At 39.2% G+C, this 23,160-nt stretch overlaps 1 protein-coding gene across 1 annotated transcript in view; it reads right to left on the bottom strand.

Annotated features, from left to right (window-relative positions):
• The window catches only part of LOC310770241 (tigger transposable element-derived protein 1-like), a gene marked incomplete at its 3' end in the record, with an annotated part of 672,525 nt that overhangs the window by 484,508 nt on the left and 164,857 nt on the right, over positions 1 to 23,160 (bottom strand). The gene's annotated exons all lie outside the window — the stretch shown is intronic.

The following is a 23,160-nucleotide window of genomic DNA, read 5'->3' as shown; positions in this document are numbered from 1 at the left end:
TTTTCATTTTCTTTCACACCTTGATCTAGCAAAGAGTTCCATGTTCGAAAGCATTCTTCAGTGTGCAAATGTGCGACTGGACATAGCTCTGCATACTCAGCCACTGTGGCTACACTGGTTTGGATCCAACTGAACTTGGTCAATATTCCATTGTCCCAAATGTGCATTTCTATCCTTGACCACTTTAATATTGGGCCTAAGACACTGTCGCTTTCTCTCCATTAGCATTGATTAATCATAAAATGTACAACACATTTTATAAATTGTTTTATCCTGTAATTGAGCAGTGGGATCCAATTATGTCATGTTTTCATCAAGAACACTAAAGCATCAGTTTTCATTCAACAGCAAAAAGAAGCAGTGGTGGGTGGTTGGGGAGAATACTATTAAATCATTAGGATGCATATCTGATTTTTATAACTATTGAACACACAAAAATGAAATCATATGTAGTTATTATGAGTTGAAACATATTCCTAATAGTTTTCCTTCCTCCTGATTTGAGCCATTTAAAATCTTTAATAAGAAATGCATTCAATGTAATTTTCACAAGTGACGTGTCTGGAAGGATATTACAGGATTTCATTAATCTCTGTTAAACCAACTAATGTGGAAATACTTTTTTTAAAAAATCCTTTTTTGCTATTTACGACATTTTTTTCTTCTGCAATCTGGCATGCCAGTTTGAAGTGCAGACGGTTGAAGGCTGATTTGTGAAAGGATCTGCTAACAGTTCTTAATAGCTATATAACAACTCAAGAGCATTCGAAGGGCAACAGTCAAATGTCTCTGCAACTTTCTGCATCACAGTTTGCATGCTTACCTACAATCGCATAGCAATTCTCAGCCAAGTATATGATAAGAAAGAAAGAAAGAAGACACACTTTTCACAAAATAAATCGAAGCATGTTGATAACCAAAGATGTAGGCTAGCATCCAAATAATTGCTAGTTCCATGTTTCCCAAGGGGTTCTAGACTTGTGGTTTCTCAGACAGCAGCAGGCACCTCATACTAAGCCCCTTTTCAAATTGTAGCTTGTGATATCTAAATGATCATTTTATCCTATATATACCCATTTGATAGCTCTGTGGTACAGGAGAGGGCCTCCTGCAGATACCATCTCATCAGGAGGTCCATCATGTACAATATAGGAATCAGGCTTTAGTGTGCTGGCACCTATTCTCCTATTACACATCATTTGTGGCATGTACCATCTCCATTGTCTTGATGGTGTTGATTGGACCTTCCTACTTAAATCAGCTTTTCAGATAGTCTGCATCTGGATTGGATGTATTAATTATTATTGCTATTAGAAATGGTCCTTCCACATTAAATTGTTTTATAGCTCAATAGTTATTGTTTGAATGGATGGAATTGTTTTAAATTCCTCCTACATTTTATTTTATTTATTGTTGATACTGTTTACCAGGAAATCACTTTGAAATACTTGATGGAAAGCAAGTCATAAATGGAGTCAAATAAATAAATTAAGTAATGATTAGTAGATTATTGTATACAGAAAAAAGTAGAAATTCCCACTGTGGGAGCTCTCAGGTAGGTCTAGTTGTACCCAAGTTATTATGCTCATATCTTGTACACATTTTCAATGCTTTTAATCTATAAATTTGTAGAATCATAATCATCATCACGTTACAATTTTATTGACTTGCCTTACATGTACCAAATGAAAGGATCTGTAACTTCTGCAGACAATAGCCTTGGGGTTGATAGAATATTTTGCTGTACAAGCTGATACTCATCGTTCAGGTTCTGTTGGTGCAATGAAGCAGGAAACACTTCTTAGCTGTAGAGGCCCAAAGATTTGGGCATTTCCACAGGATTGTATTCAAAACACAAAGAGAAAAGGTCCTCCACAAGTTTTGAAAAAAATTTCCTGCCTTTGTTTCTTACCAGAATAGAACAAGGTATCAGCCTAAACGCAGCAACTAGATTCACACAATTAGCCATTTGAGTGGAACCATAGCTTTCGCCTAATATATACTTCTAATTTTCTCTCACTTTTTAGACATCCAATTAGATGGCAGTCCTCATTCATTCTGAATGTTTGGACGTTCACTAAGACCTGCTTTAGCAGAGAACTGCTGGTCAAGCTGCAAGTAGTGACATTCTCACTGCAAGAATGTCTATGTACACAGAAGATAGAGCTCTAGCTTAGTTTTCTCCCCTGAAATCCCATGTTTTGATATGTAAGGATTTTTTATTATTATTAAAGATTACCATTCTGTTCATTTCCAGACAGCCCAGACATAAGAAATCCATACAATGTACCGGTAAGTCTTGATCTTAGTAAGAAAGAAATGCATTCAATTATACCACATATTATCTCTTTTTCTGTGTGTGCGCATACGTGTGTCAATATATCTACTGCCTGTTTTTTTAAAAAACCCAGGATTGACCTTATTGCCTCACATTCAACTAGACTCTCATTTCCAAAGTTGCTGCATTCATTCCTGAATTGTTTTTTGATGTTGTTGCAGAAAAGGTGACCTGTTTCCAACACCAAAGCCTAATTAGGAAGAATAATGTCACTAGGGATAGCCAAAATGTTTTAAAATCTTAAACTCTTCATCTAGTCCCAAAAATACGCAGGTTGGGGCAAACTATCTTATAATTGCTGATTAAGTTAGTTACTTTAATTAGAGACACTTCATCAACTGACAAAAGAAAAACCTCAGTAGGTACACCTCTTCAAAAATCTGGGACAATTTACATGTAATTTCAGGAAGCAGCAGGGATTCCCAGCTGGAGAAAAATAATAATAAAATGGCTTCCTGTAATTGAAAAAATGTCTCAGAGCTTTCTTTTTTGTTATTAAAATGAAATTTGTTACTTGAAATCTTGTTTAGCAATTACATCTGTTTTTGTTTGGCAAAGACATATTGCTTGTTGTCCTGGAATAAAACTAGTCCAGACACATTTCATTCCTGATGGTAATAATCAAACATATGCTCTCAAGAACTATGTGATCTAATTTATAACGAATTCCTGGTCAGCTATCACTAATTTTGGGGGTGGGGAGTGGTCTTGCTTAGATGAACATTGGCCAGCAGCATGGAAAACACTAGGAAGCTTCTGCCTCCGTTGGACAACACTGGGGTAGTCAATATGGTGCCCTGAAGATGTTGTTGGACTCCAGGTCCATGGTCATGTTGGATGGGGCTGATGGGAGTGGAGTCCAACAAAATCTGGAGAACACCACATTGGCTACCCCCGGCAGGCTGCCAGTAAAGGAAAGACAAGAAGTTCTTACCAAGGTCTTTCATTCAATATTCATAGAGAGAAAGAGAGAAATGCCGTCTCTTGGATAATGGCATTGCTCCAAGTAATCTCCTCCCCCATTCCCTTCTCAGTCATCAGTAGCTCTACTTTCCTTATGGTGTCTGCTTAGGGACAATTGCCTCTCCGACTTTCACTGCTCACCGGGTTCTGGGAGAAGGAGGGTCTGGAATGCTCTCTAGTGATAATGTGTCAGCCAGCTGTTCCTGCTCTGTGTCTCCCATTATCTCCCAGCTTTGCCCCTCTTCTCTCTCTGAGCTGTGACTCTCTGCAAACCACCGTTGTAAGTCTATACTGTCCTCCTCTTCTTGGGAACGTTCAGGAGCAGGGGGAGGTGGTCTCCACCATTCCTCCTCAGTCCAGTCCCTGACATATATCCTCTTGATTTTCATGAATGCTCCACAATGTAAGATGGCCACAGATGAGTTGCCTATGCTTGCCACATGATTAAGGCCATATACACCAACCACTATATGCTGGATGATTCATTATATTCTACTTTCAAAGCATGTGTTTGGGATAATTAACATTTTGATCAATTTTGGAGGGAAAGAAACTGCATGGAACTGGAACTGGAAGCAAGTGTTCCTCACAGCATGTGTTTAGTTGGGCGCTGGATGTGTAGATGTCATTGATGCCTGAATTTTTTAAAAAATATTTCATGTGGCATGGCTTAATACCTAAATATGAGGTATGGAGTCATGAGGCTTGTCTGAAAATAATACTTGGGCCCTTGTACACGGAAGCTCTTCCCCTGCTTCCATGGCTTACTGGAGTAGGAGGAAAGTGAATTCAGGACAGTGGTGTCAGTAGCAGTGGGCCATTAGCAGATCTCTGGGCATTCTGCCCACCTGGTGACACCAGGACTGTCTCCGGTATTCTGACACTGTAGCACACATGTGAGCCCTTTTCTCTACACCTTGAGTCAATGCACATTTATTTCAATGCAATCTCCCCTTTAAAAAGCAGGTGTGGGTAGCCCACTGTTTCCACAACTGGAATAAGCATGCATCATTTTTTTTAGATTGCCACTAATTATACACATCTAGATTTACGTTGCAAATCTAACGACTCAGTCCATCAAATAATAATAATAATAATAATAATAATATTTTATTTATATCCCGCCCTCCCCAGCCAAAGCCGGGCTCAGGGCGGCTAACAACAATAAAATAATACAACATTCTAAAATCATTTCATTATAAAATTAATTCAAATCAAATTAATGGCAACCATTGGGCTAGAGTTCTGTGAAGATTGCCAAAGGAGGGAGTCAGGCTGTACCCTGGCCAAAGGCCTGGTGGCACAGCTCTGTCCTGTAGGCCCTGCAGAAAGATGTCAAGTCCCACAGGGCCCTAGTCTCTTGTAACACAGCGTTCCATTCTTGAACACAACACTGAGTACTACACTTTTTACTGTAATGGAATAATAGGGAACTAAAGGAGAGCATGTGTTGCAGAAAAGATACGGCCAAATCCAATAATCTGAAATGCATTAAGGAAAGTTCTTTGATGTGGATACATTTGGAATGAATGTAAATTGTCCTGGACATGGTGTCATCTAAGAGCTAGAGAAGGCAACACATGTGAATGAGTGCCACAACTGTTTTATAAAGCTAATATGAAGTGTATTCTTGTGTATCACTATCAGGATTCACCCAAGAGTTTTGCAGGACAGTTGTACACATCCTAGAGGACTTCAGTGGGAGGCACAGTTCTGTAGCATTCAACTAAATTAAATTTAAAGAGGACATCTACCTAATGAGAAAGATAACTTAAGACAAGTTGGCTGTAACACTCTAATTAAAATGAATTAGGGGGTGGGGTGGAGGTCTTGACTCTCCAAAGTTAACAGGAGTTTTATTAAATTCAGCAGAGTCAGGATTTCACCTAAGGCTTCACAGTGAACTGATCCAACATTGTTGTGTGAAACACAGCATGCATTCAGCGTGTCTTTTACAAGTGCCTGGAAAATTATTTTCTCATGCTGTTTGTTCAGCACATTGAGAAGCAGCGAGACCGAGATTAGAAGAAGTTGAACAATGTGTTTAATAAGTAACAACCCCAAACAGGAGGAACTGCCAAATGGAAGGGAAATTTGACAAGGTTTGCAATGTATCTTCATTTATTAATGCACATGGTGCTCTGAAGACAGCTCTCTGCACCAAAGAGATTACAATGTCAGTTTAGACCCAGTGGACGGGGAAAACAACAGAAAGAAAGGGGGAAATTATTTACAGATTAAAAACCCTTAGTTTAATAAAGAGCATAGCAAGGCAGAATACAGCATATAAGAAAGAAAGAAAACTCCACATGAGCATGAATCAAAACTTCAACAAATGAGGATTGAGGAAATGCCACAAGAAACTAAATTAAGAGGACATGCCCACATGCTTTCTAAAAGGATGAGGCTGCATCCTGCTCATTTCTCACATGGGCAGGGATTTTGTCCCTTAGGCCCTTCAAACAATAAAGTTAGTGGTTTTTGCATGGGGCTGGGAGTATATGAACATGTTTAGAGGAACTCAGTTCAAAGTGCGAGAATTTATGGTGAGTACCTGTATGAAGCTTGTTCTGCATGCGATAAAATTTCTTGAACAAAACTGCTTGTTAATACAAAGACTTTCTCGATATTCTTTCCCCTGGCCCACCATATGAGGGACATTTCAGGACATAACTAATTACATTCTTAATCTGATTCAAATTACAGATACAAATCCACTGTGAGGCAGGAACATCTTTGCATCTGCCATCTGATACGGCAGAAGGCATAATATGAAAAAGTAGCTCAAGGAAAGCACCATACAAGGGAATGAATTTCAAACCTTCAAGGTATCTCCATTGACACTTCCCCTTCTAAAATGATACCCTTGAGAGAATTTAAATTGGAGAAACAGCCTTATATCTTCCATACATTGGTCTTCATATAAGCCAGAGGTGGCCAATGTGATATTCTCCAGGTGTTGTTTGGCCACAACTCCCATCAGCTCCAGTCACCATGTCATGCACAATGGTCAGGGATGAGGTCAACAATGACTGGAGGGCACCAGATTGGCTAACTCTGATATAAACTGTTCTTTAGTTCTTTTTGACCTGTTGGGAAAATAACTTCAGCATAAGGGATGTGAACACTTAGAAAGTGCCATACAGAAGTTAGTATGTGTGCGGCAGAAATGTGATTCAGTTTGCACTTAGAGGAGATCGTACCTAATGACATTTTCCAAAAGAATATGCAAATCAAAACACATCCATCCTTCAAAATTCACAGTTCTGTGAATTTTGCAATGCAATTCTCCAGCCACAAAATAATGTATTAAAAAGGTAAAGGGAACCCTGACCATTAGGTCCAGTCGCGGACAACTCTGGGGTTGCAGCGCTCATCTCGAGGGAGATTGGCCAAGGGAGCTGGCGTACAGCTTCCGGGTCATGTGGCCAGCATGACTAAGCCGCTTCTGGCGAACCAGAGCAGCGCACGGAAACGCCAATTACCTTCCCGCCAGAGCGGTACCTATTTATCTACTTGCACTGTGTATTTTCGAACTGCTAGGTTGGCATTACAAGGACATTAAAAAAAAAACCTGACATGGAAATGTGCAGAAATGAACTTAAGATTAAAGAATGAGAAAGAGAGAAATTGAAATTTACAGATTCACCCATCTTTAGACATTAGTGACGACCATTTGCATTTTCACAGAGCTCTGACCTGGATTATTTACCACTACAAGGCAGTCAAATTAAACAAAGACAGCAACAACTCATTGAAAATTAGTGTTGGAACAGACCAGTTAGAACATCTGCTCTCTCCCCACATCCAATAGATCTTGATTTCCTGCATGATATTTTCCAGTACTTTGTCCAAGCCAGTTTTCAAAATGTCTAAAGCAATGATGATCTTTTGGGAGACTATATGAGCAACAGACTTTTACTGTTCTAGTGAGAATAGTGTTCTGGCAATGTCACACTCGCTTTTCCATTTGTCACTGCAAAAGCTCATCCAAGGGATTATGAGAGGAACCTTCTGCAAGGTTAAAGATTTCAATTAACAATTTGAGAACATTACCAAAGTATGAATTATAGCTAAACGTTTGATGAAAATTAACACTTGCTCTTTCATATGCCGTGATGCATGACAATGTAGACAATGAAAGATAGCTCCTCATCCATCATTGCCTATGCCATGCTCACAATGGATCACTTGGGATTAGATTGTTTATCTTAATGACATAAAGGCTTTATACACCTAAACACTCACTTTCAGTATACAGCCTGGGGGGGGAAGTGGACAGTGGTAAAATACCTCTTTCTACTTTATCTCACATAGAACCAACTAAAGCTTATCTACAAAGTTCTCAGCAACCCTGGAGCAAGGAAGACTGGCTGTCCCTACAGATTTCTTAGACTTCATGCATATCATTTCTTGGGAGAGCGATAATAGAACAATGAATAGATAGATAGATAGATAGATAGATAGATCATCATCTCTATTTTTCTAGAAAAAGAGGTGCAGAAACTCACCAGGAATACCTCCCTTGTTCTCTTATAATGGCAATGGTGCCCACCTGAGGGGTTCCAGCTGAAAAAATGCCTGATTATTACTATTATTATTCGCTTGAAACTGATTGTCTCCCCATAATTATTCTTTGCAAATCAATACTCTTCATTGGGTTTGCCTGGTCACTGTACAGACTGAGCTACCTTTTCCTTACCACCACCATATGGACACGGGAAAACTTTTTCATGTTCCACCTCCACCATATATGAGCAATTCCCACAATTCCAATATTTCTGTTGTTTCTTCCCAGCATTTCCTGTCTATTTCCCTTTTTAAAAATTCTGTTTTCTTAAAAGTTGAGAGAATATAGTCCTGGTGAGCAATGACTAAACTGGTTATCCTAGTTTGCTTCCTGTCTTAAAGTTATCTTACTGCCGTGACAGTGCTGAAGGATTGAGGATTGGAGTGCTCGCTCTGTGGTATTATGGCAGTGGAAAAAGCTGCAGTGTGGGTTTAAAAATAATAATAAAGTAATCTTACCATGAGTAGCAACCATTCTTTAACAGGAGGTGCAGATAAGATTTTACTGGTAACTAGATTACATGTGTTCAATGCTTTATTAGTTTTAAAACTGTGTAACAGAAATAATCAATAGATGTTAAAGACAAAATAAAAATAAGCAAAACAAAAAAATTTTTTTCTTTCCAGTAGCACCTTAAAGACCAACTAAGTTAGTTCTTGGTATGAGCTTTTGTGTGCATGCACACTTCTTCAGATACCCAAAAATAAAAATAAAGCAATCATCCATTCTTTAATTGATACTTGTTTTGTACATAATTTTGTAATGAAATTTAATGTGACCTCTGATCGTCCCACGGTGTTCCCGAATTGGATTCCTTTAATACACACTTAACTATATTTTCTCCATGTTGTTTAACTTACTTTACATTTTATAAAGTTCTCCTATTTACACACAGAAACTCAATTGAAACCTGCCAATGGATTGATATTTTGACAGTGTTCTTTTACATAGATTACATGTGTTGATCTTTATACAAGGTATTAGGAGCTCGGGATGTCTCCTCAATGTCTTCCAGGGCAGGTTTGAGATAAAATTGGTAACAGGGTCAAGAAAATTCATAATCGAGATCACCTGTCTTATTAAGTTAGGCCAAACTTTTTACATGTGCCATGATCTGCAGTAATAAACCACATAAAAGGTTCTGATTGCCACACTCCTATTCACAACACCACTACAAGAAGTATCATGGACAGGGCCTTTTCGGTGGTAATGCCATGTCAATGAAATGCCCAAGGCAGAGAGGTTTACTAATCATTTTACCTTATTGTTGTTATTGCAACCTAGCTCTCTATGTGAATAAGAACTATCTAGATCCTCTTGATCCCATTAGCCAGACGGTCAAGGCAGGAGTCTTGTTTCTTATGGTCCTTTACTTTAGCCAGGCATAGGCAAGCTTGGCCCTCCAGATGTTTTGGGACTACAGTTCCCATCATCCCTGACTACTGGTCCTGTTAGCTAGGGATGATGGGAGTTGTAGTCCCAAAACATCTGGAGGGCTGAGTTTGCCTATGCCTGACTTTAGCCAAACTCATGCTTGGTTCATTCCTGGAGTCTAACAGCAAAAGCCTCCGAACACTGTGAAGCAGAAAACAACTGTATCCCCCCCCCGCCGCTGTTGATTTCCCCCCACATTTTATTTTTCACATAAAACGAAAAGTAACAAGATTGACCATTAAGCTCCATTAGCTGCAAATTCAAGGGATGCTTTTCAGATCATATAATTATAAGTTCTTTATCTTCGGCTTTCTTCCCAGTTGGCTATGAACAGATTTCCAAACCAACAAAATAAAGGGGAAAAGGGACATTTATGGGAATTAAAAGAAATTGCTCTTGGGTTCATGGCATACTGCAGCGAATCAAGGAAACGAAGAAGAAGAAGAAGAAGAAGAAGAAGAAGAAGAAGAAGAAGAAGAAGAAGAAGAAGAAATAATAATAATAGTGTTAGTCATTGCTTCAGAATGGATTGAAGCAGATGAAGAAAATATGACTGTTTGTCATACCTGTGCTGAGCTGAGCTGCTGAACTAAAATCATTCTGTGTAAATATAATTACGTAGTAAATTTAATAAATACTGCTGGGGTTCTCAAATCAGCACTTGTTGATTTGCAAATTATATGATGCAAACGCTGCATACATACCAAGCGGCAGATTTCAACACATGCAGAGCTGGGACAATTAATGGCTAAGTTAATGCTCGTAAATCCCCTCCCCCCCAAATGTGGCACACCATTTCATGCCTTAATTGGGTGTTTGCTGTATATGATTTTCCTGTGGTTGAGCTTTGGCCAAAGGAGAATATTCCGATTCTTCAGTCATCCTTGAGAGACAAACACTTAGAATGCTCTCATGAGTTACAAGCAAGGGATTTGACTAGGGGAATTAGTATATATTTTGTTACACTTCAGTTGTAGTGCTCAAAATAAGTGTTTAATTATCAAATAAAACAATTATTGCTACTTGAGCTGTAATAATTGCCAATAATTGCTTTATAGAATTAAACAGTTGCCATAAACAGAAGGCAGCAATGAAAATCAAATTATACAATGTTTCTAAACTTTTAACCATTTCTCCTGAAATTATTTGCAGCCCACCACATTGCGTTCATGCTGCGATTTTCCAGCTAGGGATAGACTGAGCTGTTAATTGCAGTCCATTGCAGCCTTGCTAGCAGGGCCAGATTTAAAGCACGCTGAGGCTCAAAGATGTGTTAAGTTTAAGAACCCACATTGCAGTACCAAAAGGAGTAAAAATAATAATAATGTGCATTGCTCTAACAGAAAGGATGATGAGAACAGAAATAATAAACTTTTGTAATTGCATATCTACAGTTACATAAGCGAGAATGCAACTAAAAGCTTGGCATGTAACTGTAATATATGCATTGCAATAAGGCTTTAAAGGAAAATACTTTAGGATTTCATCATTAACATTTATTTATTTATTCATCTCATAAAATTTCTATACCTATACAAACAACACTTCAGAGTGGTTTGTCAAAACAATAAAACTACTGTTAAAAATGTTAAAAACAACTGAATATGAAAATGCTTAATGACTGTTCTAGTGCCTATTTTTCTAGTTTCCTTAATTTTTAATCAGTGATATAGACTTCCGGTTAGCGCCGGCGCTTAATGGCGGATCTCAGCCGGAGCTCCGGGAGAGATCTGCTTCGTGGGTTCGGGTCCTGTCAGCTACGGCGAAGCGGGGACCCTCAAAAATCACAGGCGCGTTGCCTGTGAACCGGAGACTCGGCGGGCACCTTTGCGCCCCCCCGACGCTGCGAAATAGCCTTTTTAAAGGCTGCGGAGCAGCGGAGGGGTTTTGGAGCGGTGCTGAGAGTCGTCTTCACCCAGCCTGCGAAGTGAAGCCGCGTCGCCATTAGCGGAGAGCGCTGATTTCTTCCCGTGAAATTGGATTAAAAGAACAACTATCCGTGAGTAGGATTGACCGCTAAAATATAATTGGACTCTAAAATAAAGAAATTGGGCACCGAGACGGACAAGCACTAAAAAGGAAGTCTGCTTTCCGTTCTGTAGCAAGATCAAAGTGAAAGGCACTCTAGCTGTAACTGCTTGAGAGGAAACTTGTGGGAATTAAGAAATCCACCACCAAAGCAAAGAACTCCCTCCCCGAAGGCAGGAGGGGGGGGAAGAAGATTTTAAAGTGTTTCCCTGCCAATTTAAAAGAATTGGATTAAGTACCGCTGCTCTTTAACCTGGGATCGGACTGCCGGAGAAAAGGAACCGGCTAAGGACTGTTGCTATAAGAAGGCTAAAAAGTATCTTAAATTGACTTTGGTTACTTCCAATTTGAAACATTGTTTTTGTGGCATTGCAAAGTTACTTACAGGACACTATTGACTGGGATCCCCTTGAAAGAGAAAAGAAAAATTGGAAGGGACTAGGAAAACTTTTATTTTTTTTTTCTTTTCTGAAGAGTGTGGGATTATTTTGAGAAGTATAGAATTGATTCTACGCCCTCTAGAGGACCTACAAATTGTTTCAGCAACAAGTGGAGTTTAAAATCTGAGAACTTTTGTTTGATAGCTCCAAAGTGTGGGAATGACCTTGACTAAAAGACTTTGTTATGGCAGATGGTAAAGAGAAAGGGGATTTACAAGAAACAACCTTGAGATCTGGCAGACAATATAAAATTGACCCTTCCATGCAAAGAAGGGCTTCTGTAACAGGAGCCTCTGGAACTATAGTTGCTGCAAAGCCAAAAGTCAAAGCAATGTCTACAGAAGAATCATTTGCTAAGGTATTGGAGAAGATAAATGACTCTTTGGAGGAATTAAAAAAGCAAGGCGCAGAGACTAAATTGCAAGTTGCTGAAACTAAAGTACAAGTTGCTGAAACAAATAAAAAAATTGAAGAAATCTCTGGGAAAATTGACTTAAATACAAAAAGTATAACTGACCTTGGGAACAAAGTGAACTCAAATGCAGAAGCAATTGGGAAATTATTGGAAGATTCATCTACAACACGAAAGATAGCTGAGGAAGCTAAGGAAATTGCAACTGCTGCGGAGGAAAAATTTCCACCAGTTTACAAGAAATTGGACGAGTATGAGTTGGCACTCTCTATGCAGGATATGCAACGCAAGGAGAGGAATTTAAGGATCAGACTTGTGCCGGAAAAGGAAGGAGACAACTTGGTAGACTATTTGACAAAAGAATTTTCTGATTTCTGGAAGCAGGAGTTGGAGAAAGAGGACTTTAAGATAGAAAGTGCATTTAGATTGGGAACAAGACAGAAGAAGAATCGACCCAGAGATTGTCTTATTACTCTAAGATCAAAGGAGGAGCGAGATAAAATACTGAACCTGCATTACCAAACAACCCTTCGAATTGAAGATTTCTTTATTGAGATTTTTAAAGACATCCCTAAGAGTATCTTGGACGCAAGAGGACATTATAAGGACCTGGTGACATTGCTGAAGAGGAACTACATACCATTCAGGTGGGAATTTCCCCAAGGCTTGTCTTTTAAATATAAGGGAAAGAAGAGAAGAATAAAGACTGTAAGTGATAAAGACAAGTTCTTGGGAGAACACGAAGAAGACCTACAGAAAGAGACATTTCCAGGACAAGGGCATCCATCACTGGACACGAACACGGCACCACCGACAGACGAGGAACAAAAACAGGGAGCTGTAGGAGGAAGGAGTAAATAATCCCATCATGGCTCTGTAACTTCTAACCTGGAACTGTAACGGTTTGAACATTCCCAGGAAGAGAAAAAGTATATTTCATGCCTTAAAGAAAGACCAATTGGACTTGATTTGTCTACAAGAGACTCATGTGACAAGAGCACACAGAAAATTACTAATAAATAAAAGACTGGGACAGGAATTTATATCCTCAGACAGAGTAAAAAAGAGAGGAGTGGTGATCTATGCAAAAGAAAAATTGCAACCGAAACAAATTTTTAAAGATGATCAAGGAAGATATTTGGCAATTGAAATTCAATCCCAAGGAGAGAAGTATTTGATAGTGGGAATCTACGCACCAAACGAAGGGAAAGCTGAATTTTTTAAGAAGTTGCATGAAATCTTGATGGACCATATGGATTACAACTTAATTTTGATGGGAGATATGAATGGAGTAGTTTCAACAAATATGGACAAGGCACAAAGACAGGTAATAACAAAAGATGGAAGACTACCAAAGACTTTTTTTGAAATGACTGACAATATGGACTTGATTGATATTTGGAGAACAAAACACCCACTAGAAAGAGAGGGAACCTTCTTTTCTGAAGCCAAAATGACATGGACAAGGATTGACCAAATCTGGGTGACTAGCAGTATGGCTCCGAACATAAAAAAAGTAGAAATCTGCCCAAAAACTTTCTCCGACCATAACGCTGTAAAGATGGTGATGAGGCAAACAACAACTGGTTCCTTCAGATGGAGAATGAATGACACTTTATTCAGAGATGAGGAGATCTGTAAGAAGGCCCAAAAAACTTTGAAAGACTACTTTGAAATCAACTTAAGGTCTAAAGTAGAAAAAAGAATAGTATGGGACGCAAGCAAAGCCGTGATGAGAGGGTTTTTGATTCAACAAAATACTTTAAAGAAAAGAAAGCAAAATGAGAAGAAGGAGAGAATTTTGGAAAAGATAAAAGAAGGGGAAAAACAATTAAGATCGAAGCCAAAATCTCAAGAAATTTTAAGAGAAATTAAATTTCATCAAACACAATATATGGAACTGATGAATCAAGAATTAGAGTGGAAAATTAAACAAATGAGACAAAAGACCTTTGAATCTGCTGATAAATGTGGTAAGTTATTGGCTTGGCAAATAAAGAAGAGACAAAAACTCAACACGGTGACAAATATAGAGGTGGAAGGAAAGAATATAAGCAACCCAGCGGAAATTAGGAACTGTTTTCAGAACTACTTTAGACAACTTTACACACAAGGGCCGCAGAATGAAATGGATATACAACAATTCCTCGAGAAAAATGGGCTGAAAAAGGTTTCGCAGGAAAATAGAACAATTTTGAATCAGGAGATATCAGCACAAGAAATAGAAGATGCCATTCAAGGCATGACGCTGGGCAAATCCCCCGGGCCGGATGGATTGACTTCTAAATATTATAAAGTTTTGAAGGAAGGACTGATACAGCCTTTGAAGGAAGTCTGTAATGAGATTATGGAGGGGAAAAGGGCACCTGATATGTGGAGTGAGGCTTATATCACACTTATACCAAAGACAGAGACTGAAAAGACTCAACTTAAAAACTACCGACCCATCTCGTTATTGAATGTGGATTACAAAATCTTTGCTGACATTTTAGCAAAGAGACTGAAAAGAGTTTTGATGGAGGAGATTCATGGGGACCAAGCGGGCTTTCTCCCAAAAAGGCATTTGTCGAACAATGTAAGGAATATAATTGACATTTTGGAAAAGCTGGAAGTGAACATAAACACTAAAGCTGTTTTGATATTTGTGGATGCCGAGAAAGCCTTTGACAACATTTCTTGGAGTTTTATGTTGAAGAACCTCCGGGGGATGGGGGTAGGCCAAGGGTTTGAGAATGGTATAGGTGCAATATACTCTGAACAGAAAGCCAAACTAATTGTAAATAATGTGGTTACAGAAGAGTTCAAGATTGCAAAAGGGACACGTCAGGGGTGCCCTATCTCCCCACTACTTTTTATATCGGTCCTGGAGGTTTTGCTTAAGATGATTAGGAGGGACCAGTTGGTTAAAGGGATTCAGGTCGGAGCTAAACAATATAAACTGAGAGCATTTGCAGATGACTTAGTACTTACATTACAAGAGCCAGAAGCTAGCACGAAAAGAGTTTTGGAAATAATTCAAGAGTTTGGTCAAATGGCAGGATTTAAATTGAATAAGTCTAAGACAAAGGTTTTGGAGAAAAATCTGACACAGATAGAAAAGGAAAGGTTTCAGAACGAGACAGGGTTAACTGTGGTTAAAAAAGTGAAATATTTGGGTATAAATATGACAGCTAAAAATGTGAATTTGTTTAAAGATAATTATGAAAAAACTTGGAGAGAAGTGAAAAAAGATTTGGAGATTTGGTCCAACTTAAAGCTTTCCTTGTTAGGCCGTATTGCAGCTATAAAAATGAATGTATTGCCAAGAATGTTGTTTTTGTTCCAAGCATTGCAAATAATTGATAAAATGGATTGTTTCAAGAGGTGGCAAAAAGACATATCTAAATTTGTCTGGCAGGGCAAAAAGCCCAGAATTAAATTTAAGATATTAACGGATTCAAAGGAAAGAGGGGGGTTTGCCCTGCCAGACTTTAAATTTTATTATGAAGCGGCAGCTTTCTGCTGGCTGAAAGAATGGCTACTTCTTGAAAACACAGACATTTTGGATTTGGAAGGCTTTAATAACATTTTTGGGTGGCATGCATATTTGTGGTATGACAAGGTTAAAGCACATAAAAGTTTCAAAAATCATATTGTCAGAAAAGCACTATTAAATGTCTGGGTCAGATATAAAGACTTGCTGGAAAATAAAACTCCAAGGCGGCTGTCGCCAATGGAAGCTAAGGCAGTTAAAAAGTTAAATATGGAGTCTAAGTGGCCAAGATACTGGGAAATTTTGGAAAAGGAAGGGGACAAACTGAGATTGCAGAGCTTTGAGAAACTAAAAGGGAAGGTGAGAGATTGGTTGCACTATCATCAAATAAATGAAGCGTTTAAACTGGACAGTAAAATTGGCTTCCAGGTGGAAAAATCAAAATTGGAGACAGAACTGTTAGAACCCAGTACTAAGAATTTGTCAAAAATGTACAATTTGCTGCTGAAATGGAATACACAAGATGAAACGGTTAAATCAGCCATGATTAAATGGGCTCAGGACATTGGTCATAATATTTTGTTTGCTGATTGGGAAAAGTTGTGGACCACCGGGATGAAATTTACGGCATGTAATGCCTTAAGAGAAAACATTATGAAAATGATATATAGGTGGTACATAACCCCAGTCAAGCTTGCAAAGATTTACCATTTGCCTGATAATAAATGTTGGAAATGTAAAGAAACTGAAGGTACATTTTTTCATCTTTGGTGGACTTGCCCGAAGATTAAGGCATTCTGGGAAATGATCTATAATGAACTTAAAAAGGTATTTAAATATACTTTCCCCAAGAAACCAGAGGCCTTTCTCTTGGGTATTGTCGGCCAAGGGGTGTTAAAGACGGATATAACTTTCTTTATGTATGCTACAACAGCAGCTAGAATACTCATTGCGAAGTACTGGAAGACGCAAGAGCTACCCACACTGGAAGAATGGCAGATGAAGGTGATAGACTACATGGGCTTGGCAGAAATGACGAGCAGAATCCGAAACCAGGGAAGAGAAGCAGCGCAAGAAGAATGGAAAAAATTCAAGGACTATTTAAAGAAATATTACAAAGTTAATGAAAGTTAGAATGATGTTGGACTGGAAAGTAAATGGTTATTATTAGCAATGGTTAAGACAAGGAGAATAAGGAAGAATAGTCTAAATTTAAATTAAAATAAGGGAAGATTTGCTGAACAATCGATAAGAATTTGGAATACAGAAAGGGGAGGCATGAGGAAGTCGGGGAAGAAAGGTATAAGAAATTAGGATATGAAATGATACATGTTTTTTGTTCTGTTTTTGTCTTTGTATGTTTATGTTTGTTGTGTTGTGTTTATATGGAAAAAATAAAAATATTATAAAAAAAAATTAATCAGTGATATAAATCATGAAATTTAGTCTTTTTAGTTATTACATAGAGGCCCCTTATATTGGGAGACCTTAAACTTTAGTTTACTTAGCTTGTGTGAAGACCTGGCTCAACCCAATAGAACTCAAGTCATTTTTCTATTCCATTCTGTTTTATGAAAGAGTCCATTGCCCTCTCCCACACAAAATACGTCTATGTTTAAAATTTAGTAAAGGGTAAAGGGACCCCTGACCATTAGGTCCAGTCGTGGCCAACTCTGGGGTTGCGGCGTTCATCTCACTTTACTGGCCGAGGGAGCTGGCGTACAGCTTCTGGGTCATGTGGCCAGCATGACTAAGCCGCTTCTGGTGAACCAGAGCAGTGCACGGAAATGCCGTTTACCTTCCCGCTGGAGTGGTACCTATTTATCTACTTGGACTTTGACATGCTTTTGAACTGCTAGGTGGACAGGAGCAGGGCCCAAGCAACGGGAGCTCACCCATCGTGGGGATTCGAACCGCCAACCTTCTGATCTGCAAGTCCTAGGCTCTGTGGTTTAACCCACAGCGCCACCCGCAGCCAATATGTTTAAAATTTACTAAACACTTTTCATGGCAGATAACTTTTAACATGTAAAAAAACTACTTTTCAATGGACTCATCTGTAAATTTTTGAACATTTTTTTGCAATGCTTATGCACTGAAACTACATAGCAAAATCCACAAACATGCACAATCTGAGTTTTAATTTTAAACTTGGTCTACCTAATCTAATCCTTCAATGCTATCTGTTATATTCCTGTACATCTGCTACTTTTTCATGAAGTCAAATTGTTCCAAGTTTCCATATTTGCATTGGAAACCTCCATGCTGATGGAGTTTGTATTGTCAAAAATCTATCCCTCCCAAGGTTTCTGCAGTACTTGGGAGGTGTGAAATTCCTCAGCTAAGCCTGGTTCACAGGATGCACGACATTAATGAGATATCACAGAATGGATACTGAGGAACTGATTAAAGTGGAAGTATTTATGCTTTAAGAGTGTATAATACCTTAATTGAGAGTTTCAGCTTGAATCACAAGATTTGTGACCTTTGCAATGAAACGTTGATAGCCTTATTCAAAGAGTTTTTGCCTTTCCTAAACTGTTGCTTCAAATTCCAGTTTAGGGATTCTTTTTTGGCGAACTTTGCACTTAATCCAACACTAAAAACTTGACATATTAGAAATTCAACACAAAATAGATCTCAAAAGCCTGAGGTCTTTCCCCCAGGCACCTCCATGGTGTCTCTCAGCTGAGGCAGACTTTGCCCTAGATTTCCAAATGCTTCTAGTTAAACAATGTAGGATAAGCAATGATCCTGGGTGCCCTCTGGAAGTGCTTCAACCCAGATGGTGGTTTCTTCCCATGACCCTTTGCTGGAATTCCTCAACTGTGATTGGTCCACTTCTGTCCCCACCCTTGATTGTCACCTAGCAGTTGGGCATTGCACATCAAATATATACAATTACAAAAGGCAGAGGAAATGCAGTTGGCTGCTTGGTTAGGGCTTTATCGTCAAACTCAAAACATCACACAAACACACAACTTTATTACACACTCACAATTATATACCTAGAATATATTTATGACTGCAATCTCAGCTGCTCTGCTCTCTGGCTGAGACTGAAGCTCAGAAGCCTCTTAACATCCTAAATGTGCCTGGATTGGAACTGAGAAAGAGGGGTCTGCAACTGGTAATGGCATATCTACAAGGTGCCTTGAGAGAGTTCATGGGAAGCCATGCCCCAGTCTACCTCCCCTTTCCACCCACTAGCATCTATGGCAATGAGGGAGAAGCTCTGACCTTCAGACCAAATCAAGCCTGGCAAGGGTCTTAATTTTACCCATGTGGTCATTTGTCCCAAATAAAGACATGGCTGCAAAGAAACAATTGGTGGCTGCTACAAACCTTGCTTCCTTTGTGTGTATGATTTGAAACAAACCACATGGGCAATGGGAAAAGTTGTGTCATATTGATGTAAGGTGATTGGCAGGTGTCATGCTTCACTTGTGTTTCAAAGTGGCCTGCTGGGGACTGCGGAGGTCTTGAGCCACTCTGCTGGCCGGATCCAGTACTCCAGCCTTCTCTAACGTCAACTAGTCATCTACTTGGCCAACTGTTTCCTTATGACAATGGATAATTAGCTAATCTTGCTACAACCATTTACTTCTCAAAGAAACTGCTTTGGCCACTTTAGCTGTCCCTTTTGTTTTTGCATACATTGCATTATGCATACATTACCAAATATAAACAATATAATCCCATGCATTGTCCCAATGGAAACGTGCACGTATGCTATGGAACAGCCTGTGAATGACCTGCGGTTTAGGGTGTATTATGTATTATATATGTATTTTTGCATGTAGAATTCCTGGCCTTTGTTCGTTTGTTCATGGACGAGTGGCTCAAATGGAAGCAGATGCTCAATACAAGACTTGACCCAATGTAAGACAAAATTCAAGCTCATTGTTTACTTAAATATCTCCATTGCAGTTCATTTAAACCAGATTTCCTAGTCCACCCCTCTTTGGCCACTGATCATTCAAATTCTCTGCATTTGACTCCAAATCATTCTCAGGCAAACTCTCATGCCATTCCTAGGTATCATACACCCTTAGCTCTGAGTAGTAAATTATGAAGTCATGAATTAAGTGGCACGTATGAATCGGCCCTACCTTTGTCAGAACAGCACAGAGTTTGCATGGCAATGGCTTGACAAGATAAGCCAAGGCAGAATTTTGTATTCTGCATTCGTATAATATTCACCCCTTTCAAAGTGCTTTCTTTCTTTTGCAGTTCTTTGCAAGGAGCATTCAAGTGCTCATTGGAAAATTAGCTCTGGGAGTTTTTAAAGCGCAATACATAATGACTTCCCATAAGACATGTCCAGCAGTGAAAGAGGTCACTTTTTAATATTATCCCAGTACAGTTTTTAAAATATGCCTTTAGTGCTATGCTGACTTGTTTATTAGCTTGCGCTGTTAATTAGACAAAAGTAGAAGTCTCCAAGCAACCAAAGCATGGTCACTTCTAAGTTTGCTCATTAGTGGGTGTAAAACATTTCTTCCTTCAGTCCATGAGGTTTTATCAGGGCTAATGTACCATTCTTTCTTTTCAGTCTATTGCACTAATTAACTTCTTCTGCTTGCAGTTTTTGCAGGTAATTCTGCTAGTCCGTTACCACTGTAGTTACGTTTACTGTGATGCTCTGCTATTATGAAACACAATCCCACCTGCAAAGTACTTGGATCTAAGGGCAGGATCGCGCTAACATGGGTCACACAGACAATCAGCAGGCAATTGGCAGACAAGCAGGCAGCAGTCAGGCTGAAAACAGATGGGAAACCTTGTCATCTCTCTCAGGGACATATTATCCAAGCTGAGGGAATAGAAATAGATCTGGAATTCTTTATTTGAGAATAGCATGGCAGTGGAAGACAGGAGTGCCTGGCGTGCTCTGGTCCATGGGGTCACGAAGAGTCGGACACGACGAAACAACAAAGTCCTTGCATGTGCCTTGAATTCCCTGGAAATTTGCATGTCCCAGATTGAACTTCCTGCATTTCCTTCCAGATGGACCCCTGCACTGAACATGGCTACTACTACTTCCATCACCAAACCACATCAACTTCAGTGGGAAAGACTGAAGTACTTGTTTACCTTTCTCCACTGCAAGCAATATGTTTTTTTTATTAAAAAAATAATATTTATTGACAATTTAAAGACTATAAAAGAAAGAAAAAGAATTCAACAAAGCAATACAATACAATACAAAAACAAAAACACTACATTACACTAACACTAAAACATTAAATTAACAACACAAAACAAACACAATTTAAAACACATCCAATATTTTCGGTATCTTATCTTTCATTCACTTGTTTCCACGACCTCCTCACACCTCCCTTTTTGTATTCCACTTCAATTAACTGTTTCAGCAATTCCTTTCCATCTTCCTCTGTTTCCTGTCCTGTAATTTATCTTAGCTTATTCTAACCTTATTTTTTCCCTTTAATACATTAAAGATCTATTTGTGCTTAATTCCTTATAACATTTCTGCTAAAGCCATATAACTTCATTCCAACATTTTTCTAAAATTCATTAATTTTACAGTATTTCTGTAAATAATCTTTATTTTTTTTCCAGTCTTCTTCCACCGACTCTTCTCCCTGGTCTCGGATTCTGCCAGTCATTTCCGCCAGTTCCATATAGTCCATCAACTTCATCTGCCATTCTTCCCGGGTGGGTAAATCTTGTGTCTTCCAATACTTTGCGATGCAAGCAATATGATTTACACAAGCTGTCCTGCTTTCTGATTTGATCCCAGAATGTCCTACTTTTCCTTAGAAACGTTGGAGGTTATGGTAGGACATCTCTATTTTTATCAGAGAAATGTTGGAGGTTATGGAGTTATGTGACCCCCTGAGCCATAGCTGTCAACTTTTCCCTTTTCTTGCGAGGAATCCTATTCAGAATAAGGGAATTTCCCTTTAAAAAAAGAGAAACATTGACAGCTATGCCCTGAGCCAGGGAGATAAGTAACCTTATCTCCTGAAGGCAGCCCTGGATAGGGAAGTTGTTTAATGTTGGGTGTTTTATTATGTTTTTATATATGTTGGAAGTTGGCCAGAGTGGCTGGAGCAACCCAGTCAGATGGGCAGGGTATAAATAATAGAGTTGTTGTTGTTAGTAGTAGTAGTAGTCACAGTAATCATAGTAGTAGTAGTCAGTGCTTTTATACTTAATGTTTTGGGGTACTCTGATTTTGACTCAAGAAAATCACCATTTTATCGTACCAATTGGGAAAAATAAATACAGTAAATGGACAAAGGTACAAAGATTCACAAAATGTTTAGGGGTATGCGTACCCCTGTGTCCACCCAGGAATAAAGTACTGGTAGTAGTAGTATAGCAGTAGTAGTAAATAGGTACACAGCTATACACACAGTTTTGTACACATTTTACTTTGGAAAAGCACATCACAAAAAGTATGAATTCCAAAGGATAACGGAGTTTCAGTTCTTGTGTTGTTCTGCGGGGTATGAATGGCATAGTGTTTCATTATAATGGATATAAAAGTGAGTTTCTACCCCCTCCCTGTTCCTGATTCAAGCCTGGCCTACCTATGAAGCAAAGTGAAGCACTCGCCTCAGGCGGCAGAACCCACAGGGGCAGAGCCAGTCTCCAAGCATTGCCTGCTGCTGCTGCTACCACAATGACAGCTGTGGCGTGTTCCTTGAATTTTCAACCTCGTCAGAAGCACCCCCATGCCACCTTTATACCGACTTCTTGGCAAATAGCAGGTGCTGCTCGTCTGCTTACACCCTTGTTCTCCATGTAGATCTTCACTCACCACTTCTTTCCTGGCCAGGGGTTGGGGAGTTATTTTGTGGTTCTCCCCATGTTGCAAAATGTATTGGGCCAGCCTTGAGTACAGTGGTACCTCGGGTTACAGATGCTTCAGGTTACGCATTTTCGGGTTGTGCACCGCGCCAAACCTGGAAGTACCGGAACAGGTTACTTCCGGATTTCGGTGCTCGCGCATGCACAGAAACACTAAATTGCGCTTTGCGCATGCGCAGAAGCGCCGAATCACAACCCGTGCATGTGCAGGCGCGGCACCGCGGGTTGCGAACACTGCAGGTTGCGAACGTGCCTCCCGCACGGATCACGTTCACAATCCAAGGTTGCACTGTATATTATTGCAGCCCCAGTCTCTTACATTACCATCTTATATACATGTCTACTCAGAAGCAATCCCCACTAAATTCAGTGAAATTTATATATGGGTGTCTCTCTTTTGCTATTTGGAGACATTTGGAGGGTGGTTTTTCATAATTCTTGTGGTGTGTGTTGCCATCCTGCAGCTTTTATGTCCCTCTCCCTACAAGCAATTTGTGTTATCCTTTCCAGTTACAAAACAATAGGAGCATTAGAGAGTCAATCAAGACAATACTGGGGTTGTGAAGAGGCTACTCAGTCTCCCCCCCCCCATTAAAAAAAAATCACTGACAAACTTCAATTAGTAAGTTATCTTAGCACTTTGTAAACATACTATATCAA

The sequence above is a fragment of the Podarcis filfolensis genome, assembly GCF_964270895.1.
Source record: "Podarcis filfolensis genome assembly, chromosome: 9".
Classification (NCBI taxonomy): Eukaryota; Metazoa; Chordata; class Lepidosauria; order Squamata; family Lacertidae; genus Podarcis; species Podarcis filfolensis.
This window is presented reverse-complemented; position numbering and strand designations above follow the sequence as displayed.